Source organism: Crocuta crocuta, unplaced genomic scaffold (genome assembly GCF_008692635.1).
Source record: "Crocuta crocuta isolate KB4526 unplaced genomic scaffold, BGI_CrCroc_1.0 scaffold222, whole genome shotgun sequence".
In the NCBI taxonomy this organism is placed as follows: domain Eukaryota; kingdom Metazoa; phylum Chordata; class Mammalia; order Carnivora; family Hyaenidae; genus Crocuta; species Crocuta crocuta.
Window position 1 is genome coordinate 4,806,266 of NW_027528806.1, and position 22,839 is coordinate 4,829,104.

A 22,839-nucleotide genomic window follows, 5' to 3' on the forward strand; every position below is an offset into this window, starting at 1 on the left:
AAATGCATATATTTTTCCTAGACATGCAATAGGCAAAAAGCATGCAATGGGCAAAAAGCAATAGGCAATAAACAAACAGATAGCTTTCTTGAAGGAAATTTTCAATAAACATTTCACAGAAATTGTGGGGTAGTAGAAATGGCATTTAACAAAATCATTGTGTACAAGGCATAATATAATCTCAGAGCTTCTTTTATATTTAACTTGCTTACTTTTTAAATTTAATCTTTAAATTTACATAAAGTCAAGTTTTTGTTTCCATTTTTATAATTTTGGTATGTTCTCTGATCCTGTACTTTTGTAATTTTTCAGAATGTCTTATACATGTAATTATGGAATTCATAATCTTGGTAAGTTTGGCTTCTTTCACTCTAAACAATGATTTTGTGACTCATTCAAGTTGTTGCCTGTATTTATAGTCTATTACTTATTGCTGAGTATTATTGTATAGTATGAATCTGCCATATTTTGTATAATTAATTTGCTTAATGGCAATAAATTTATTACAGAACATTCGGGCTATTTCCTTTGTTTGGCAGTTATGAAAAAAACTTCTTGGGGCACCTGGGTGGCTTAGTTGGTTGAGTGTCCGACTTTGGCTCAGGTCATGATCTCAGTTCGTGGGTTCAAGCCCCGTGTCAGGCTCTTTGCTCACAATGAGCTCAGAGCCTGGAGGCTGCTTTGGATTCTGTGTTTCCCTCTCTCTCTGGCCCTGCTCACACAAAAATAAATAAATGTTTAAAAAAAACTATCAATATTTGTGTACACATTTTAGTATGAACATGAATTTTCATTTCTTTAGGGAAAATGCCTAGGGAGAGATTGCTGGTTTATGACAATGTATGTTTAATTTTACAGGAAATTGTTGAATTTTGTTTTCAAAGTGCCTGTACCATTTTGCATTCTTCCTAAAATATAGGAGAGTTCTAGTTGCTCCACATATTCTTCCAATTTGGTATTGTCAGTTTATTTTGCTCATTCTAATTGGCATACAATGTTGTCTTATTGTTATTTTTTCTCACGTTTTTATTTGTATTCACCTATAAGCAAACAGCAGAATTAAGACAACATTCCACAACTCCTGATCATCTTTACTTACACAGACGAAGAGTGACCAGTTCAAGAGGCACAGACTTAGGGACTTCTGATCCACCACTTGCCCTGCCCTGCAGTGCATCTAGATGGCAGGGCCTTGACAACAAAGCTGCTCTCCTCATTGTTTTTTCCAGTAATAGCTCTTTAATGGAGCCAGAGCAGGACACTGACCCTAGTAACTAGCCCAAGCTGTATCATCACGTTGGGGACACGCCAAGCTCTAGCTTTCTTGGTGAGAGAGCTGGCCATAAAAACACTACCCAGAAGTGCTATCTTGCACAATTCAGGACTCCAGCTCACAATGGCAGAGGGAACAAATCTCTTTTTGTAAATCTCCCTTAGAGATTCTTTGATACTTTGCTCTATTACTGTAGGCCTAGTCTTCTTACCTGAATGTTACCTGGGTTGCTAGTACAAAAATATCCCCCCCACAATGAAATTCAAATTTGATCAAAACATAAACCAGGGTGTGACCCTCTAAATTATGAAGGACCAACAGATGGAAAAGCTACCTTAAACCACTACCAGATTGCTCTGGCCTCCCCTGTGAGAATGAGAAAGGAGAAGCAGAGAACTCTGCATGGATCTCTAAACTTGAGAACACTGCTGCAGACCTCTGGGATGCTTCCTGTCTTCTAGCATTCCCTTACTTCCCAGACAGCTGCTCACAGAATTGAGCATGCTCTCATCCCATTCAGCCTGCTAACACATGCGGGCCAATGGGGGCCTAAGCTCGTTTTTGCAGAAAGAAGACACTTTGAATTTGCCACGGTGGTCCCCAGATGGGTTGCTGAGAGTGGGCTCATCTCAAGTCAGTGGCCCATTCTATAAGAAAACCAGTCAGACCTAGTGGCAAAGGTTTGTGTCTTCGGGAGGCCCAGAGCCGATTTGATCAAGATTGTGCCACCATTGATGTAATTACCCTTCAGGTTGACCACCAGAAAATGGTGCCATTCCCTTTTGGGGTCCTTCCTGCTGGGAGCATCTGGATCTGTCACAACTAAGGTGTACAGTTTATGTGGATCGAGGCCATCGCATGCAATACTGGTGGACTGGTTCTTAACCTGGGTGGGTGTCAGCACTTTGCCCAGCCTCACCCACCTGTGTCCTGAAGATTTTGACCTGCAGCGAATGCTGTGGCCGCTCTTCCACTTTCTGCAGGTCAAAGGCTAACAGCCAGGGCCACTTGCTGAGGTCCATTGGCATCACTGGGCCCAGTTGGAAGGACAGCTGGGAAAGGTTTTGGGGCCCAGGCCTGAGGCATGACTCCCACCGGTCCGCAAACTGACCGTGGCCCAGGACCACTAGTGGTGTCTTCTTGTGGATTTCGTTTGAATTTTTTAATGGTAATGATAGTTCCTTGTTCTCATTTCCCAGCCTTCAATCTTCTTTGGTGAAGTATATGCTCAAGGAAATTGCTCATTTTAAAAATTGGATTGTATGTTTTCTTTATTTTTTATTTTGACAGGCCTTCACATATTCTGTATCTGTGTCCTTTGCTGGATACACAGTTTTCTCTGAATCTGTAGCTTATTCATTCATTCTCTTGACAGAGCACTCTTGACAGTGCATTCTTTCACAGAGCAAAAATTTTAGATTTGGACTAAAATTTGTCAGATTTGTTTTTCTGTGTTTTAAAAAGATGCTTTTGATACCATGTCCCAGAACTCTTTACCTAAGCCAACATTATGGATCTGTGTGTGTGTTTTCTTATAAATTTTTATTTTACATTTTATATTTAAATCTATAGTCAATTTTAAGTGGATTTTTATAAAGTGTGCAGCTTAAGTCAAGGCATTTTTAATTGCATATTGATGGTCAATGGTCCCAACACCATTTGTTGAAGAAAATTCATACTTTTTCTATTGAATTACGTCTGTACCTTTGTCAAAAATTAATTGTCCATGATTGTATAGACCTATTTCTTTTTTTTATTTTTTTTTAATGTTTTATTTGTTTCTAGGAGAGAGAGAGAGACAGCATGAGCAGGTGAGGGTCAGAGAGAGAGGGAGTCACAGACTGAAACAGGCTCCAGGCTCTGAGCTGGCAGTCAGCACAGAACCCGACGCGGGGCTCGAACCCACGAACCGCGAGATCATGACCTGAGCGAAAGTCGGATGCCCCACCGACTAAGCCACCCAGGCGCCCCTGTATAGACCTATTTCTAAACTCTGTTTCATTAATGTGTTTGGGAATATTCTTGTCTACTTTTACAATAAATTCTGCCAGAACTTTGATTAAAATTTTCTTAAATCTATATGAATTTGTGGAGAAGTTATATCTTAATAATATTGGGCTTTCCGGGACACCTGGGTGGCTCAGTCAGTTAATCGTCAGACTTCAGCCTGTTCTCATGGTTCATGGGTTTGACGCCTGTGTCAGGCTCTGTGCTGACAGCTCAGAGCCTGGGAGCCTGCTTCGGATTCTGTGTCTCCCTCTGTGCATTGTAATTCAACCTCTGTATATATATTTCAAATCAAATTGTAAAAAAAAGTACGGACAATACAGATATCATAGTAATGTTTACAAACACAGAGATTAGGAACAGTCTAGATTTCAGGATTGCATTGTATTCATACAATACATTATTATAAAACATTGAGCAAAGAGTTGTATGAAACATCAGTGACCTCATGGACACATGTTTAAGCAAAGCAGTTTGTAGAAATTTTTTCTCAGGATGAAACCATATCAAATATATAGAACATGAGATAGTGATACTGTGTTATTTAAGGACACATTTACTCACAATAAAATTATGATACCTGTAAATCAATGGTAAATTCAACATGATCATTTCTGTCTATCAGAGAGAAGGTGGATGCATCCCAAGAGTATAGTACAAAGCAAATAGTGGTTTATAACTTGTATAATGTATTATTTTTTAAGGTAGGTAATAAGCAATAGCTGTTCCTCACTTTTATATTGGATATTATGTTTGAAAAAATAATTCTTAACATACTATAAATGGTGTGTTCATAGTTCTGGATTCCTTTAAAGTTTCTGTTTAAAACTAAACTGAAGCTATTCAGCTTGACAGATGTCATCCATGACTTTTGCTGATATTTTCTACTTCTATTCCTTCAGCTTTGTCATTGCTTCATCAATAAATAAGAGCCAATGGAAAAAGACTCTCATCAATGAAAAAGAACAGAGAACAGACATTTCTCCAACAAGAAAATCCCACAGGCCACTATTTAGCTTTTACAGATTGGCTATATTTCAGGACAGATAACAGTAGTATTTATCAATTGTGGCTAAAAGGTTGGTCAAAGTAGTTCTCTTGCACAAGAAAGAAGAAATGGTTTAAGAATTGATCAATGTATCACATAAAAGACTATCAGTGACCGACTGTGTAACTGTCAGCTGTCAGCGATTAGCAAATTTGTTGGGAAAAGGCTACTTTGATAAGAGGAAGAAAACAATAACATCTGAACCCTGCGAAGGAGAGAGTTATGAGCACTTATGAGGAAACAGCGATGTATCAATGATCTTGAGGAAGGACACTGTGGACTGCATAGTAACTTCTTTTTCAAAAGCTGGACTGTTTGTTCTCAGTGTACTGAATTCAGCCTATTGCATGACTTTGAACAGAGTGAATAAGTGTTCTCTGATATGATATTCATAGAATCTGAATAACAGAATCTGATCTTTAAGAAAGATTCAAAATATTTATAGTAAAAATTGTTAAACATATACTCAATATTCCATTGGAACTCAGAAAATTTAAGAAGACCTCATAATGGTGGTATTTGACTTTAAGAGTGAGCATGAATTTTCTAAATGGTGGAAGAGAGGAGCAAACAATGACCTAGACAGAAAACATGAGACGCGTACATCAATGTGGGAAAACGAGATGTAGAAATGTACGTCTATGTGGCACAAAAGTTATAGAAGTGGTTAGTAGTTTTTCTGGAAGATGAGAAAGACTTTGATGCTGTACAAAGAAATCCTCTGTGTTCAGTGGACAAGAAAAGAGAGAGTGAAATGTATTAGCAATGGAAATACATGACTGAATAGAGACTTCAAATCAACTTCGAAAGTAGGATTCAGGAGATTAGTCACTAGACACAGGGATAAAACATAAAATTTGATACTGTGATTAGGGGAAAAAAGGGCAAAATATTTAGATTTACTTTTAACTTAACTTTTAGAAGTTGTAATAATGGCCCAGAGTAAACAGGATGAATCCTGAATGAAGGCAGAAACCCCAGGCTACAAAATAAGGTGTTGCCCTTGGAATATGTGAGATAATAGCCAATTATATCTCCCTTCCTTTTCATTTAAGAAAAAAGTTGAATAAAGAAAATGTTCACTTTTCCTGTGTGCTCAAATGATAATATGTACTATAAGAGGATCTCCAGCTCACAGAGTAATGGTTGGACTTCTGCCATTGGGCACAAATTGAGAAATTCCCCTGCTGATTTGCAGCAGTTAATTTGTTGTGGTGTTTCTGAAATTTTCTCACAGAGCAAAATAGTTCTCACTTATTATCCATAAATTGTTTTAATTTTGTCGTATTTGACAGGGATCACTTAATTGAGAATGGCAAGAAAGCTATTTTCTCTACCTTAAAACACATCTCCATCTGTCATATTGTCTGATACACCGCCACTACAATCACAAACTTCAATCAGTATTTTACGATCACCAGTTAAACTGTAAATATTCCTAGATGGTATAAAAACCTAAACTACTTTAGTTTTAACAGGAATAAGATTACCATATATTTTTGAACAATGATACTGAAGTTAGAAGAAACACTTGGAGAGCCAAGCATAAACTAAGCAAGATATTAAGGACACACTGCCTGTTTGAAATTTTACTAGACTCTGACTCTGATCCTCCTAACTATTGTCTTCAATATGGTCTTTGCATATATATATTTTGGCTTATTTAATGACACCCTCTCTATATCAGAGTGAAGGGAAACTATGTTATATTACAATTATGTTATACTACAATTGCCTGAGTAAATAATCCCACCTGCAATCACTTAACGAACTAGATGAGAGGTATTAGATCTGTGGATATCTCTGAGTTGTCCAGCTGCTTCTAAATAAATGCATGTACCAAAATAAAAGTTACAATAGCCATATCAGTTTGTAGAGACTACATTCATACAGATAGATCACTCACAAAAAGAAAGATGGATATTGATAGTCATATAAGATTTATCTATCATCTACATCTACATCAACATATTTATAGCAGCAGATAGTGCCAAAATAGTATTTTACTCTACCACTTTTATCTGTTGTTCTTTATGCTTATATAATTTTTGTTTATTTATTTTTTTTGAGAGAAAGAGAGAGAGAATGAGCATGGGAGAGGCAGAGAGAGAGAGAGGGAGAGAGAGATTTCCAAGCAGGATGCTTGCTGTGGATACGGATCCCTGCCCGGGGCTCAATCTCAGAAACCATGAGATCATGACCCGAGCAGAAATCAAGAGTCTGATGAGTAACCGACTGAACAAACCACCCAGGTAGCTGTTGTGCTTATATTTTCAGTTAATGATACCATAGCGTGGAGGGACTGAGTAATTTTCCCTAGTTTAAAAGTCTCTAGAATGATGGGCAGAATGAGAATCTACATCAAGGCATTTTGACTCCAGAGGTAAAATGTCAATATTTGGAGTATATAAAGAGGAAATTTTTTGTGGGGACTCAAATAACCTTTAGTTTACTACAAGAACATTTTAAGTCATCTTGTATAGTGAAAGAAATCCTTTCAACCATTTATGAGCATTTGTATGTAGAAAAATAATAAAAAGGTAAATAATAAGTGATCATGAAATTAGAATGAGGGGAAGTGGTTTTCTTAGAGAGGACTCACACACAGTAACATGTTGTAAAGAAAAAAAAGCCAATTCAAAACTCTCTTTTCTGTTGTCCTTGTTTGTTTTTTTTCTTTTTGTCCCTCCCCCCAATTTTTAAAACTGTGTTTTTAAAACTGTCCCCCCCCCAATTTTTATTCAGGCAGGAGCTGAATAAAAAAGCATGTTGATAGGCTTTCCTCAAGCTCAGCAAGTACATTTGGAATAGAAAACACATAAGTAAAAATGAAATTTTTATACCTTTGCTATGCCTAAGGCATTTTTATAGTACATCTTTTTATTTTTACAATTTTATTCATTTTGGTTTTTATGAAACTATATTATTCCAACATTTCCTTTAGCTTTCTATGCTCTTGTTCAATCAGTCATGACTTTTTGTTGATATCTTTAGAATCAAACTCCTTCCCTTCATACTCACTTGTTTCAACCACTTTGCATAAGCCTCTTACCTTACCTTGATCATTGTAATAGCCTGTTAGCTAGCTTCATTAGAAACTAATGACTTCCTACTCTTAATCCATCGTGTCTCTACCCTTGCACTACTGACGTTTCAGATGACATGATTTCTTGTTGTGCTTGCAGGTGTCTGTGCCATACAGTGAAGGGTCTTCATTAGAGTCTGTGGCTTCTACTCATGAGATACCAGCGGCACTGTCTCCATTGAGAAATAACATTCTAATTCAATATCCACATTGCAACTGCGAATATCTTTAAGAATGCAGAATTGATTATATCTCTCCCTAAAAGTTTTCTACATTTTCCAATCAAATTTCCAAATCAGTGACCCTGAAATCAAAAGCTTTTCATGACTTTGTGCATCTCTTCACCCATCTCTCTCTTTATGGTGTATCCTACCCTCCATTTGCATCTTGCTGCACAGCAGAAAATCTGCCTATATCTCTCCGGTAGTCCTTTTCACTTCTGCCCTCACGACCTTTTATCTTCCTCCTCCCTCTCCAGAAACTTGTTTACCTACAACCCTTTTTTAAAAGGGTTTTATTTAAATTCCAGTCAGTTAATATATAGCGTAATATTAGTTTCAGGTGTACAATATAGTGATTCAATACTTCTATACATCGCCCGGTGCTCATCACAAGTGCACTTCTTCATTCCCATTACCTATTTAACCCATTTCCCCACACTCCTCCCCCTTGGTAACCATCAGTTTGTTCTCTGTAGTTAAGTGTTCATTTCTTGGTTTGCCTTTCTCTCTCTCATTTTTCCCCCCTGTGCTCATTGGTTCTGTTTCTTAAATTCCACATATGAGTGAAATCATATACTGTTCACTTTTCTCTAACTTACTGATTTCGCTTAGCATAATACTCTCTAGCTCCATCCATGTCATTGAGATAAATCCTACTAAACTTCAGAAACTATTGATTTGGGCATAACTTTTTCTTGATCGAATTCCTGTGTATCTCAGATCAATTAGGTACTTCCTGGTTGTTTTCGAACAATTTGTGCTGTGATTAGAATGTATATATGTATATGTATGTATATGTATATTATATGTATACATACATATACATATATACATACATATACATATAGACATATATGTATATAATATACATATACATACATATACATATATACATACATATACATATATACATATATGTATATAATAGACATATACATACATATACGTATATGTATATAATATACATATACACATATATGTATATAATATACATATACATATATACATATAATGTACATATAATATACATATACATACATATATACATATATTTATATACATATATATGTGTGTGTGTGTGTATATATATATATATATATNTACTTATTAAAATATACATTAGGGTTTTATTCTCTCTTATAAATTATCTTCTAAGAGTCTTTTATAGATATTGCTCACTTTAAAAATCAAAGTAAACTGGGTCACCTCAGTGGCTCAGTCAGTTGAGTGTCTAACTCATGGTTTTCGGCTCAGGTCGTGATCTCATGGTTTGTGAGATCAAGCCCCACGTAGGTCTCTGCACTGACAGCCAGAGCCTGCTTGGGATTCTCTCCCTCTCCCCTCCCCCATGCACCTGTTTCTTCTCTCTCTCTCAAAATAAATAAGTAAATATTTAAAGAGTAAATAAAATAAAGAACAAATAAACTCATTACAAAAGAGAGAAAGGGAGACATTGGAAGAGGAGGAAGAGAATGAGAAAGGGAGAGAGAGAAAGAAATAATGTACCAGAGATATAATCATTGAAATTCTACGTTCAATAGGAATTCAAACCCAGAGTCCTTGAATTCCCATCTGGTGTCATGATTTGAGGACCATTCTAGACTGAATTTGCATTCCCTCTTAATTTACCCCTTATTTATTACTGTTATTTCAGTTAATTAGAAATAGGCTTATACACACCTTTATTGTTATATTTGAGTTATACATTCTTTTCTTCCACTTAAGTCTGTAAATCCTGCAAGAGAAGGTCTTTCAGACTTTGTGTTTATTTCTAATTAACCAAAATAATTATTTGATAATGGTAAAAAGATATATTCAATGTTCACTTTTATTTTTCTACATAAGACAATAAAAGTTGAAATTTTTCCATAAAAATCAGTCTGAAAAGACTATCTTTTTCAAAGCAACAATGTAAATCATTTACTTGTTAGGTAATTTCATCTCTTGGCCATAATGTTTTTCTTAGTCAGAAAAATACCCACAATCCTCTGCTTTTGTTGTTTTACTGTTTTTAGTTTCTGCAGAGACTTTACTAAATCATGCAAATTACATATGAAAGTACTTTACAGACACTTTAAACTTGCCACTTTTGGAAAACGTGTCGTTTAGTTGAATAAGACATTATTTTAAAAGCATAAATATTCCTATCTTAAAAATTACTAGGACTAGTTTAACAAACTCATAAATATAAAAACCTATTAAAAGGATTCCATTAAGTGGATATAATAAATAAAATATTTTTGTTTATCAAATAAATAATAATAGCAATTAGTAATCTCAGTTTATTAAGCAATCAGCTTTTAAACAGTCCAAATTATCACATGCAATTATCACTTAAAATAAATCTGTCTATGCATATTTTATGAACCAAAACGTACATCGTATGAAAATAGGATCCTATTCAAGATACTGTTTCTAATATTTATAATAGAGCTTATGAACAAAGGTTTCTCAGTGTTAACATTTGCTCTCTCTAGTAATAAATATCTTCAGCTTTTGATATATCTTTCCAGATTTTGTGTGGATGGATTTATAAGTGCTTTACCTATAAAGGTCTCATATTACTTGTGATACAGTAAAAAACGGTCCCCAAAGATAGTAAGTCTTAACCCCTGGAATCTGTAAATGTTGCCTTCTTTGGAAAAAAAGAATCTTTGCAGAGGTATATTAAATTAAAGATCTTCAGGTGGGGAAATATCATGATTTTCTATGTAGGCCCTAAATGCAAACACTTGTATCCTTATTAGAGAGGGAAGCAGAGGTAGATTTAACACACGAAGGGGAGAAGGTAATTGGAAGATGAGCAGAGAGAGGTATGAAGATGCTAGTGTTGGAGATTCAGTGATCCAGCCACGAGATGAGGAACGCCAACAGCCGCCTGAAGCAGGAAGCGGCAAGTTCTGGCTTCTTCGCTGGAGCCTTTGGAGGAAACAAGCCTGCTCACACCTTGATTTTGCCATAGTGATAGTTTCTTTGTATGTCTGGCTCCACCGTGAGAGAGTAAATTAATGTTGTTTTTAGACCACCAAGCTTGTGATAATTTCCTATAGCAGCTACATGACACTAAATACACTATTGATAGGATCTAAAATTTGTTTTAAAAATAAATTATATTGGTGGGCATATTTATTTGGTGCAATAGAATTCTTATCCTTATTTTTTTTAATGTTTATATATTTATTTTCAGAGATAGCGAGTGCACTTGTGTGAGCTGGGGGAGGGGCAGAGAGAGAAGGGAAAGAGAATCCCAAGCAGGCTCTGCACTGTGAGCATGGAGTCGGATGTGGGGCTTAATCCCACAAACCGTGGAATCATGACCTGAGCCGAAATCAAGAGTTCAGGGTTCAACTGACTGAGCCACCCAGGTGCCCTGAGTTCTTATCCTTTCTAAAACCTGTATAATATAAAAATGCACATTTCCATACATTTTTATTGGGTGTGCAATAATTTCATTGAAGATTTCTTAAGTGTGAAATTGCTTAAGATTCCACCTTTGTTTGTAATTTGTTGAAGTCTACCCAGTTGGTAACTAAAACTATCATAACAATTTACATTTCTGACAGAAATATCTATTTCTGCAAATAGTAAAAAAAAAATGGGTATATTAGTTTTGAAGGAAAAAATGTTACTGTACTATAGTATGCATTTTGAAACAAATAAAAGCTTTCTTATTATTTGCTTATTAGCACTATCTATAATTTTTAAAATAAATAATTACAATAAGGTTAGATAATAGAACATTTACCTAGTTAGTAAAATAACTATTATTAATCATATTTATTGAGAAATAATTTAAGTACAAATATTAACCAATTTTTAGTTTAAAATTGGTGAGTTTTGATTGATATATATGAACATCAGAGTCATAATATAGACCATTTCTTTTACTTTCAAAGCTTCCTTGTATTCTTTTCTAGTCACTAATCCTCTCTATTACTCAGTACAAACTAATTCTTTTCTTAGGTATTACAATTTTGAAACACACACTCACATGAACTTTATATATAGTGTGTGTATATATATATATATACAGTTTAAAAGCTACATATAATATATGTGAAATCAGGTATTTCATTTTTGTATAAATATATTAAAATCTGTGTATTATACATCAAGATAATTCAAATGGAACAAAACATTATATATTATCCCATGGTGCTTCTAAAGCAACTGAAAGAAATTCTTAGAGTTTTGTCATGTGGCTGGAACCAAATTGAGGAGAAAGAAAAATCACCATCCTGGGGTTTTTTTGTAATTCTCAAAGGTATATAAAATAAAATAAAAAATGTTGATATGAGACTTGGACTTTGTGTTTTACACTGAGGTATTAGGGATTTTCAGGGATTTGCAGTATAATGTCGATGGAGCATAAAGAAGTGTGATTATACATAGAAACGCGCTTTAAAGACAATTGCAATAAAATATTGACAATAATCGAAAAAAGTTCCCACGTAATGCCCAAGGTTAAAGACTAATAGAATCAACAAGTAATTGACAGTTTTTCCATCCCAAGGCTCTAAATTTCCAACACTCGCTTGAGGAAATTGTTGTGTTTCTATAATATCTCTTCTATTTCTGTTGTAAAAGTCAGAATTTTCATTTTTAGATGTTCTCAAAATTAAGTGATTGTAAAAACATAATGGCAGAGAATAAAAAGGGTACATTTTAATGAAATTGTTTGCCAAGTTGAAAAACATACATACTTAATTTTATTTTATTTTATTTTTTTATTTTTTTTTCTGAATTCTTATCATTTTATTTTTTTTATTTTTATTTTTTTTACAAATAGTTTATTGTCAAATTAGTTTCCACATAACACTCAGTGCTCATCCCCAAANACATACTTAATTTTAATAAGAAATGCAATAGTCTGCATATTATGTAAACTTGTATGTGCTGTATGAACATATGTATATATATATGTTGCATACACATATACATACATGCAACACAAATTTATATATATACATATATAGTGAGTATATCTAATTAGGTATGTATGTATAAAACCTACATGTTTTTCTGTTAAAAGAGTAATGAAATATCTGCCTCCATATTTAAGGTATTATTTAATCATAGACCAAAAAAATGTGTCCGTTAATATCCAAACACTTTCCCATCATTTCTATAAAATTTAATGAGAAAATCTTTAATTCTTGTTAGCACAAAAAGCTTTTGTTTACACGATACGTCACACTTGTTTTTGTTCTTGTATTTTTGTTTTCCTCTGAATACTCCATTGACCATTTAAATAAAGTGTATCTCTTTATTTTTCTGGGCCCATTAATGTAGTACCTAATAACATTTTAAACGTTTTATAAATGATTCTCAATAGATTTAATATGTTCTTCCAGTTTTGTACGTCCTTTAACAAAGTGCTTTTCTCATGTCACTCTAGAAAAATTGATTTTTCGAAGTGTACTGGAGTGCTGGATCTACATACATATTGAGTTTAGAAATCCATCTTTATTTCACTTTCTGAGAGATGAAAATTCTTCCTAATTCTACATTATTATTTTGACATATTTGGAATTTCTTGCCTTTAGATCTGTATCTTTTTGAACAAGGTATTTTTTATTTTTTTGAACAAGATCTTGATTTTAAGAGCCACCATGAAACTTTGGATGGATAATATATTAATTCAGAAGAATATGTTAATCTCATAACACCAGTTAAGTTTGAGTGCTATGCCCAGGCCCATTCTAAAACAAAACAAAACAAAACAAAAACAAAAACAAAAACAAAATACATGGATAAATTGAGAGAATGAGGACTTGTTTGGAGATTGGTCTTAGAGCCAGAAAGAAGTATCTGGGGCAGTGGAAAGGAAAGGAAAGGAAAAGAAAGGAGAAAGGAAACAGGAAAGGAAAGAAGGTACCTGGAAGTCTCAGTAGGTTAAGTGTCTGACTCTTGATTTCAGCCCAAGTCATAATCTTATGGTTAATGCAATCGAGTGCCTCACTGGGCTCTGTACTGACAGTGTGGAGCCTTCTTGAGATTCCCTCTCTTTCTCTCTCTCTCTTTCTCTGCCTCTCCCCTGCCCTCTGTCTCTCAAAATAAATAATTATAAGCATTTAAAAGAAAGAAAAGAAAGGAAAGAAATAAAAAGAAGAAAAGAAAAGAAAGGAAAGGAAAAGAAAGGAAATCTAAGGATCATGAATAGTCCAGAAAGAAAAGAAATAAAAGATAATAATTCTATAGTAATTTGCAACAGATTCAGTAACTACTATCTAAATTTGTCATGAAATCTGGATTTTCTGACTCTAAAATTTATATTTAGCCTCTGATGCAAACTGGACATTATTAAATATCTAGTGCAAAATTACATGATAGATCCTTGAATTAAACATACCAGAAAATTCATCTGCCTGCACCTGTACCTATTTTTGCTGTTGCTCTTTGTGCTTCCACTCTGAGGTCTTCTCACCCTCTCACAGACAACACTGTGTTTTATCATCAATACTTTCTCTATAGTGGATAATCCTCATGTCCATCTTAATACTCACACACATACACAATGTTCTATTTATCCCTGACTCCTATCACTTGCAGCCACTAACTACTTTGTGCATATCTCCCCAAACAACATCTCTGAGGATTCTCTCCCACTTCTTTCTCTCCCCTGCCAGACACCTAGTCACAGTTGAACCTACTGAATGTAAATTTCATTCTTTCCAGGCCTCTCACTGAGACTACTCTTTCCAGTGTCACCAAAGACCTCCACTGGCTATATCCTTTTAAAATTCACAATCGGATGATCTTGATCTACTATGTAAAACCCTTTTCTGACTGACTTTCTTTATCCTAGAATAAAGTCTAAACTCCTCATCAGAACCCAGAAGGAATCCCAGCTTGTCTTTTAACCTACTTTGCATCTCATTTCATTCCTCCACTTGCTCACCCAGAACCACCAAGCTGACATCCATTGTTTGCCTCAAAATTCTGGAATCAGGAAGTTAAGAAAAAATGTCTATGTTATTGCCAAGAATGGAATGAATTTCATTTTTGCTCTATTTTTATCCAGTTATCAAAGTTTAGAAAGATTTGGAATCATTTTTTTTATCCTCCAATTCCTCAGTACAATTTCAACTTAGAGGGATGCCACTGGCATTTTATAGCGACATACTACACACTTGCAAAGGGAATGAGCCAAACCAAACCATGAAAAATAATTGTGTTAGTGGGATTTTAACGAGAACTGAGATATTTCAAATTTGTCAAAATTCAGAGAACACATATGATTTTAAGAGAATGGTTAAGCAATAATATTTTCTATAAATTCCATTTAAAGGGAATAAAGCCTGATGATGTTGGTGATGGTGTTGATGATATTTATATTCTGCCTTCTCCAGTTTTGAGTAACAATTTATGAAGAATAAGAAATTGCTATGAATAAAATATTTACATACAAAAGATGGCAAAGTTCCCAGTATTAGTGTGTCTAAAGTTTCTATTGATGATTGGATTTTATATAAAGTGGTCCATTCCTTGGATGCCTATGGTAAATCTAAACCCTGGCAAAAGCATTTTAAGAAAGAGGTTTCTTCTCCTAATTAAAGGTCAACCCACACAATCTTGTAAAACTGTGTTATTCCTAGGTGGGCAGTTGTAGTTGAAAGATTGATGTACTTGGACCAGAGTGTCTCTTTCAGTCCTGAATCAGCCAGTTTTTAGCTATGTTTTGTGACTTTGGGCATCACCTTTCTGATCTTCAGATGCTTTATCTACAAAAGCTAGAAAAATAATATATGCCTTAATTCTCTTAGTCACTTACTAGGAAGATCAAAGCACCATCCAATTTACCTATAATATAGAGCTTTATAAAAATAAGTCATTTTCTTTTAATAACAGTATATGAGTGAGCAATGTTCTTTGCTTTTACAGGTCAACAGTATTTAACAATGTAGTAGGTACTGTGCTTGGCTCGGAAAGATGATAGTAATACCGGATATTTTCTGGACTTTTGGTGTGGAGACTGGTGAGCATATGGGCACTGAAATACTTTCCCTTAGCTTTACTATAATATCTAATACAAACAATGAAAAAACTTACCTGGTATCAACAGCCTCCTTATGGTTTGTGTAGATATGGTTTTCAGATGTCTCCCTTGAAGATCAAGGAAGTCCTGGATTTAAGGCCTTTATTCCATTTCAAGCTGATGGGAAATCTGCATGTGCACTTAGATTTTACCTTAGAATTGTAAATGCATAGCTTTTTGTTTTAGGTTTACAAACCAACTTCTGAGTTTAATGTTGACACAGCTGGGGAGGACATAGTCTAATACATAGTGAAAAAAATCCAGAAAAGCACAAAATTATACTCTTTAATATCAAATATTGTTTTATGATACCCCCTTTTCTCTTCCAGGTTTGCTGATCCAAGTGAAAAGCACTGTAACAGAATGAATTCATCAAGCCAAAGAATTATCACTTTATGATCAATTCCTTTCATTCTTCTTTCTAATCCATTTTTAAATGAAATTTTAATGTTTATTTTTGAGAGACAGACAGAACATGAGCAGGGGAGAGGCAGAGAAAGAGAGAGAGAGAGAGAGAGAGAGGAAATCCAAAGTAGGTTCCAGACTCTGAGCCATCAGCACAGAACCCGATGTGGGGTTCAAACTCATAAACCATGAGATCATGACCTGAGCCAAAGTCGGATACTTAACTGACTGAGCCACACAGGCCCCCCTACAATCCATTCTTAAATGTTGTTGGATATCATGTGAATCCGTTGAATTTTCTCCTTTTCCAATGTCATTCTTTCTGTCCAAATCACCATCTCTAAGATGAAATGAGACCAATATCCTTATAGTCTTACTACATGTTTTCTTGCATCTATGCAACTCATTATATATTAATAACCAGAATCATATTTTTTAAACATAAAGAGTTCCATGAATATTCTCCGCAGAGACATAACCATAATTGACAAAAATACAAAGCCAAGCAAATAAAAAAGCATTTAAGGGAAACTACTACAAAAAACTTAAAAGGAAATATTATTTATATGCAAAGAGTGAATTAAAAAAATCAATTCATATAAAGTGTTCCAAGCAGAGAAAGCAGAATGAGGGGACAATTGAAAAAAGAAAGAAAGAAAGAAGAAAGAAGGAAAGAAAGAAAGAAAGAAAGAAAGAAAGAAAGAAAGAAAGAAAGAAAGAATTTTATTTATTTTTAAAATTTATTTATTTTGAGAGAGAGAGAGCATGAGTGTGAGGGAGGGGCAGAGAGAGAAGGTGAGAGAGGAAATCCCAAGCTGGCTCCGCATTGTTGGTGAGGAGCCTGATGCAAGTTTTGAACTCACGAACCGTGAGATCATGACCTGAGCTGAAATCAAGGGTCAGATACTTAACCGACTGAGCCACCCAGGCATGCTAGGGCAGGTACAACTTTAGAAATGAGTTACAGAGGTGGTAGAGATTAATACAAGTATATGAATAATCACTTTAAAAATAAAACATTGCCGAGAGCTTCCTAAATTTCCCTTTGGTATTGCTTCCTTGGCATCCATTTTATTTGGCTAAGAAACCTGGCTAATTCTTTTAACTTACATTACCCTCCTCGAATATGCACATGCCCTAGATAATAGCCCAGAGAATCACAATCAAACGAAACTTCCTGATATGGCTTCCCCAACCACCCTGTGATTTGCATCTTCCCCTGTCTCCCGGGACTCCCATTTGTAACCCATTAGATTAAACCCTATGTAATTTTCCAAAACCCCGCTGTTCTGGACTGAATGGACTGATCTGACCTTAGCCAAAGAATTCCAAAACACTTCACCCACAAAAGCCAATTAAACATGTCGACCTTAGCCAAAGAATTCCAAAACACTTCACCCACAAAAGCCAATTAAACATGTCCCTAGTTCCTATTGCTTTCTGTCTCTACTCAGCCTTGACCTCTAGAGACAGTAAAAAGAACCATCTATATCATATTGCTGTTTATCTGAACAACTCTGGTTAACACATATTTGTATACATGGATTAGTACTCACACATGTGTTTCTTTGTTCTTTTAGCTGAGAATATTTAAAGCAGACACTAAACCAAGAGAAATAAACATATCTAGCATTCTGATATTGATATTAGATATAATTCAATTCTGAAAATAACATTTACTGGGCTTCTATGTATATTATCTGTTTTGTCTTCCTTATTTATTATATGCTTCAAGTTTTAGAATCATTCATAAATGTATTGTTACCTTATGCCTTAATTTATAGCTTGAAAGATAATAACAGGTAGAGGTAGATTTTACTGAGAATGAGAAAAAAGAGCTTGTCTCTGGAATATGGCAGAATGGATCCTTCTCTACAGAGAAGATTTTACAGAGCTAGAATAATAGGCTTTTAAGAGGCTATAAGTGTGGGAGTAAAATTAAAAGTAAAGTCATGCTTGATACAAAGTCTGCATTGATTTTGTTTGGAATGTCCCAGAAAAATAATCTCTACTTCGCACACTATAAAAAAGAATACAGTTCCTGTGAACAGGAAATTCATGTAGATCACTTAGCATATTCCTCATCTGAGTCCCATGAAATATCATTTAGAGGAAATATCTTATCCATATACATTATATTCTGCTTTATATCTATTTTTTGTCCTTTTGAAAAAAAATGTATGTGATTATTTTTCACTCTGGTTTGGATATTATACGTGGCAATAAGTTTTTCTGAATCTTACTCATAAGTTTTATAGGAAATATATAGTAAAGTTTAGATCTAAAGTATAGACCTAAACTATATTTTAGATCTTTTAATCATATGCATTTATTAAACAAAAAGATGCTAGTGATTTAGATGGGGTTGTAAAAATCATGGAAAATGACACATCAAACAACACTCAGTGAGTATTATAAATTTCTAATAATCAATTTCCATAATTTGAAAAAACGAATTTTCATTATTTTTAATGAACAAACAATATAGTGAAATAAAATTTGTGTTGGTAGTAATTAATACAAACCATTTGATTTTTTAAAATTATGACAAAAGAAAATGAATTTAAACTGTTTTTTTTTTTTTTTTTAAAGCACAAACCTACATCTAGTGATCAGTACTTTAGCTTTTTTTTTTTAATGTTTTATTTATTTTTAGGAGAGAGAGAGAGACAGCGTGAGCAGGGGAGGGTCAGAGAGAGAGGGAGTCACAGACTGAAATAGGCTCCAGGCTCTGAGCTGACAGTCAGCACAGAGCCCGACGCGGGGCCCGAACCCACGAACCGCGAGATCATGACCTAAGCGAAAGTTGGACGCTTAACCGACTAAGCCACCCAGGCGCCCCTAAACTGTTTTTTTTTTTTTGAGAGAGAGAGAATGAGAGAGAGAGAGAGAGAAAGAGAATCTTATGCCCAGCAGGGAGCTCGGCACAGGGCTCCATCTTACAACCCTGAGATCATGACCAGAGCTGAAGTCAAGAGTGGGACATTCTGAGCTGCACAGGCTCTCTGAATTTGTATTATTCTTAATTCCTAATTGTTAGTTTTTTTAATAAGAACTTTATTCCTTAAAATTGTGTGCAAACCATAAAGTAGAATTAAATTAGGAAATCTTGTAGCCTTGATTGTCCAAAAACTACAATAATTTTTTTCACAGTTAATATTGAGAAATATCAGTGAATAAGAGCCTCTCTTGTCAAGTCGCAGACCCATCTGAATTCTTCTTGGGTATAGGTTTTCAATGCTACAACCGGATTCAAAGGAAAAAATAATGAATCCTACATATGTGCATTTCGATGTTCCCTAAGAGATGGAGAATCTAATTATCCTGATCTAATTATGCCCAAATCTAGTTTGTCTGATTTGATTACAACAGAATCTAAGTTTTGTGTAAGGTTACTGCTGAATCGGGATTGCTCTAATTTCTGCCAAATCTAGTTTACTTGCTCTTTTCATGACCAAAATTACCCAGCTTATAGCTACAACAAAATTAACATTTTGTTACACAAGGTATTTATCTGCATAGTTCTTCTACCCCAAAAGCAAGAAAACATAGTTTAAAAACTTGAAGGGGTAACTGGAATAAGCAGAAATTGTACTGGATTTATGGGGGCAAAATAAGAATTTGCCTGTTTTACAGACATGGAAAAGAGTGTTAGTAATTTCATATGTAACTAACTTCCTAATAACACTATGTACATTTACATCATTCATAGACCCAGAGAGCCTCCCCATTTGGAGAAAAGTTTACTGTTATTAAAAGCAAGTGATGGTATATTGGGAAAGATAAACACAGTGATTTGCAAAGCAGGCTTAATTTCTCTAGATCCTTAGAATTTATTATTAGCCTGGGGACATAGAAGCACATTTAGTAGTCTCCTAGCTTCTTGAGTTGCTGTCTACTTTCTCTTGGGGGAAAGTAAAAGCAGGGCAAAGCATCTCCAGATTGTAAATTTTCTCAAGGAAACAATTGCTGCAGTTGATTTAAGAAGGATCTGGAAAACCCCTAGCATATGTGTCATTTCAGCTTTCAGGAAGGGACAAGAAGGATGGGGTGTGCAAGTTCAGTTTATGGCACAAGGTGAGTATTAATTGTGCCTCAAATGGGTAGAAGGCTTTTGGGCAAAGCTAAATAGCACTGCAGAGGGAGTGATTTATAAATCGTACAGAAGAGGGGCTTAGAAAAATAGTTTTCTACTAAATGGACAATTTTTCCCTTCTTTAACTTAGAAGCTGCTATTTTATATTTGCTTCTGTAATATTTTAGTAAATAATTCTCAAAAACAAAAGATAGAAAAAATAGTGATATAAAATGTGGTATTATAGCCTACTGTATTTTTATGTTTTATTTATTTCTGAGAGAGAGAGAGAGAGAGAGAGAGAGAGAGAGCATGAACAGGGGAGGGTCAGAGAGAGAGGACATACAGAATCTGAAACATGCTCCAGGCTCTGAGCTAGCTATCAGCACAGAGCCCAACGCGAGGCTCAAACCCACAAACTGTGAGATCATAATCTGAGCCAAAGTCGGATGCTTAACCTACTGAGCCACCCAGGTGCCTCTAACCTACTGTTATAAGGGTAAAAACTTTAATGGTTCCATTACTTTGATTGCTATTAGTTTTACAAGCAACAATGCCATTAAGGCAAAAATAACATAAAAGCAAAAGGCAAGGCAGAAAGGAAGAAAGAAAAAAGGAAACAAAGGAAAAAGAAGGAAGGAAGGAAAGAAGGACTAAGGTAGGGAAAAAGAATCTTTTTAATGTAGAATAGAAGTCATATAGTGTTCACCTTGGCATAAAAAATCCCTAAACTTCAGAATTAAATCTTCACACTAAACAGCTTAACAGTGCTCAAGAATAAGAGTATATTCATGTGTGTAATTGGTCATTTTATTTGACAAACAAAACCTGCACACATCATGCTAGGGAAGGAGATTGGAATACAAAAGAAATAGTGTATGGAATTTCTTCTCAACGAGATAACGACTTATCTGTCATCCTCAGGAAATCATGGCCAGAGTGAGAGGGAATAACTCTGAACAAACAATTTAGTCTTCCCTAGAGCCTATCTGGTGGTGATATAACTTGAAAAACCACTCAACATCTCTCTGAAAATTTCAATATAAACCTTTGACCTTAAGACATTGGATTAGTTAGATTTTTTTTTAAAGAAAGGCATTAACCTCCTGACCTCAAGAAAGAATCACATTCACGCATTCCTATCAAGTATAGAGCCAGACAAACATAAGTTTTGTAAAGATATTCTTTTTAAAATCATCCAAAACGAAAACTCATTAAGTAAAATTCAAAATAAATATGGTGTATTCCAATCTGTTACCAAAAAAAAGTTATTATTTTTATGCTAGGAGTTTAAATGTGTCTATAATTGAGCCTCATTGTTCAGGTGGTATTTTTAGATATGAAATAAGTAGAAAGCCAAAGGTGAGTTTGAAGCCATTTCTTACATAAAATGTATCAGCTGTTGCTATTTATAGTAAATGATAAAAATAGTTTATTTTATATTTTTTATATTAAAGCATTCTGCTAAGCCTTTGGCCTTTACCATGTGATTTAACCCTTAAAGTAATTCTATCAGGCAGAGCTATCTCCCATACAGGTGTGTTAAACAGGAAACTCTCTGGGAGAGGCTATATAACTGGACCAAAATGAATTTGTTTGATTCCAAATTCACTCCTTTTAAATATTACATTATTTTATAATGTTATTATAGGTCAAGTTGTTTGGAAATGTCAAGTACATTGCTTAAAATGGTGAATTCAGTCTTTCAGTAAAAAGCTAACGGGTGAAATAAAATTTATAAAAACATGTAAGAACCCAGAAAACATTTAGAAGTTCCTGAATGGAGGTGACTTTTTTGTTTATTGTATTGTGTACTGTTTGAAATGGTAATAGAGAAACCCCAAAAGCAAAAATGTCCAGTGCAAATACAGACAAAACCCATATTGAAATAAGATTGGCTGATAACAAAGAGTGTCTCCATGAAACAGTGTGAGATAATATAATTTCGAGGTTCTTTCACTGTTTGGGGGCTTCTGGAAGTACAGACGCTTGAGGATAATCCTCAGCAGATATGTGTTTTTAGTGTATGAGAATTAGAAGAGCCTAGTTAGTCGGACTTTGGATACACTCTTCTCCCTATGGCAATAAAACCTTGCTTTGAATGAATATGGATGAAGTTGGAATGCACAAAAAAGTGTTTGGTTCATGCTCTAAGAAACATTTTTATGTGAACTTTTCAACTAAATTGTGATACTAATTTTTCAACTTCTTAAGCCACAATTTTTTATGGAAATATTTGTGGAGCAGACTTTTCAGTGTAAATATTGGTTCTCACCCTTTATTTGTCATTATAGATTTTCAAGGACATATATGTAAATGTGACATTCAAAGCTTTCTTTTTTTTTTTTTGCAAGACTGAGAACAATATTCCTCTATAAACTGCATTGCATCCTATTCAACAATTATACCAACAGTCTTGCATTATATGAAACTTTATTTCTTCTAAAACACTTTAAATAGTCAAGGCAATTTCAACTGCAATAATAAATGAGATAAAATGTTAATTTTCAATGATGAAATTTCTAAATATAATTAATGATAATTATATATATAGCTATATATATATAGTTAATATAATTAATAATATTTTGCGAACACGACTTATAAAAATAGGAAATATAGAGAAGACATTGGAGGATTCTCATATTGAGAGTACTTCTGGGGATATTCCCATTTTATTTTCATTT

At 34.4% G+C, this 22,839-nt stretch overlaps 1 pseudogene; it reads right to left on the minus strand.

Annotated features, from left to right (window-relative positions):
- Positions 1 to 1,741: 1,741 nt before the first annotated feature.
- On the minus strand, positions 1,742 to 2,301 carry LOC144224706 (phosphatidylethanolamine-binding protein 1 pseudogene; annotated as a pseudogene).
- Between the last annotated feature and the right edge of the window lie 20,538 nt (positions 2,302 to 22,839).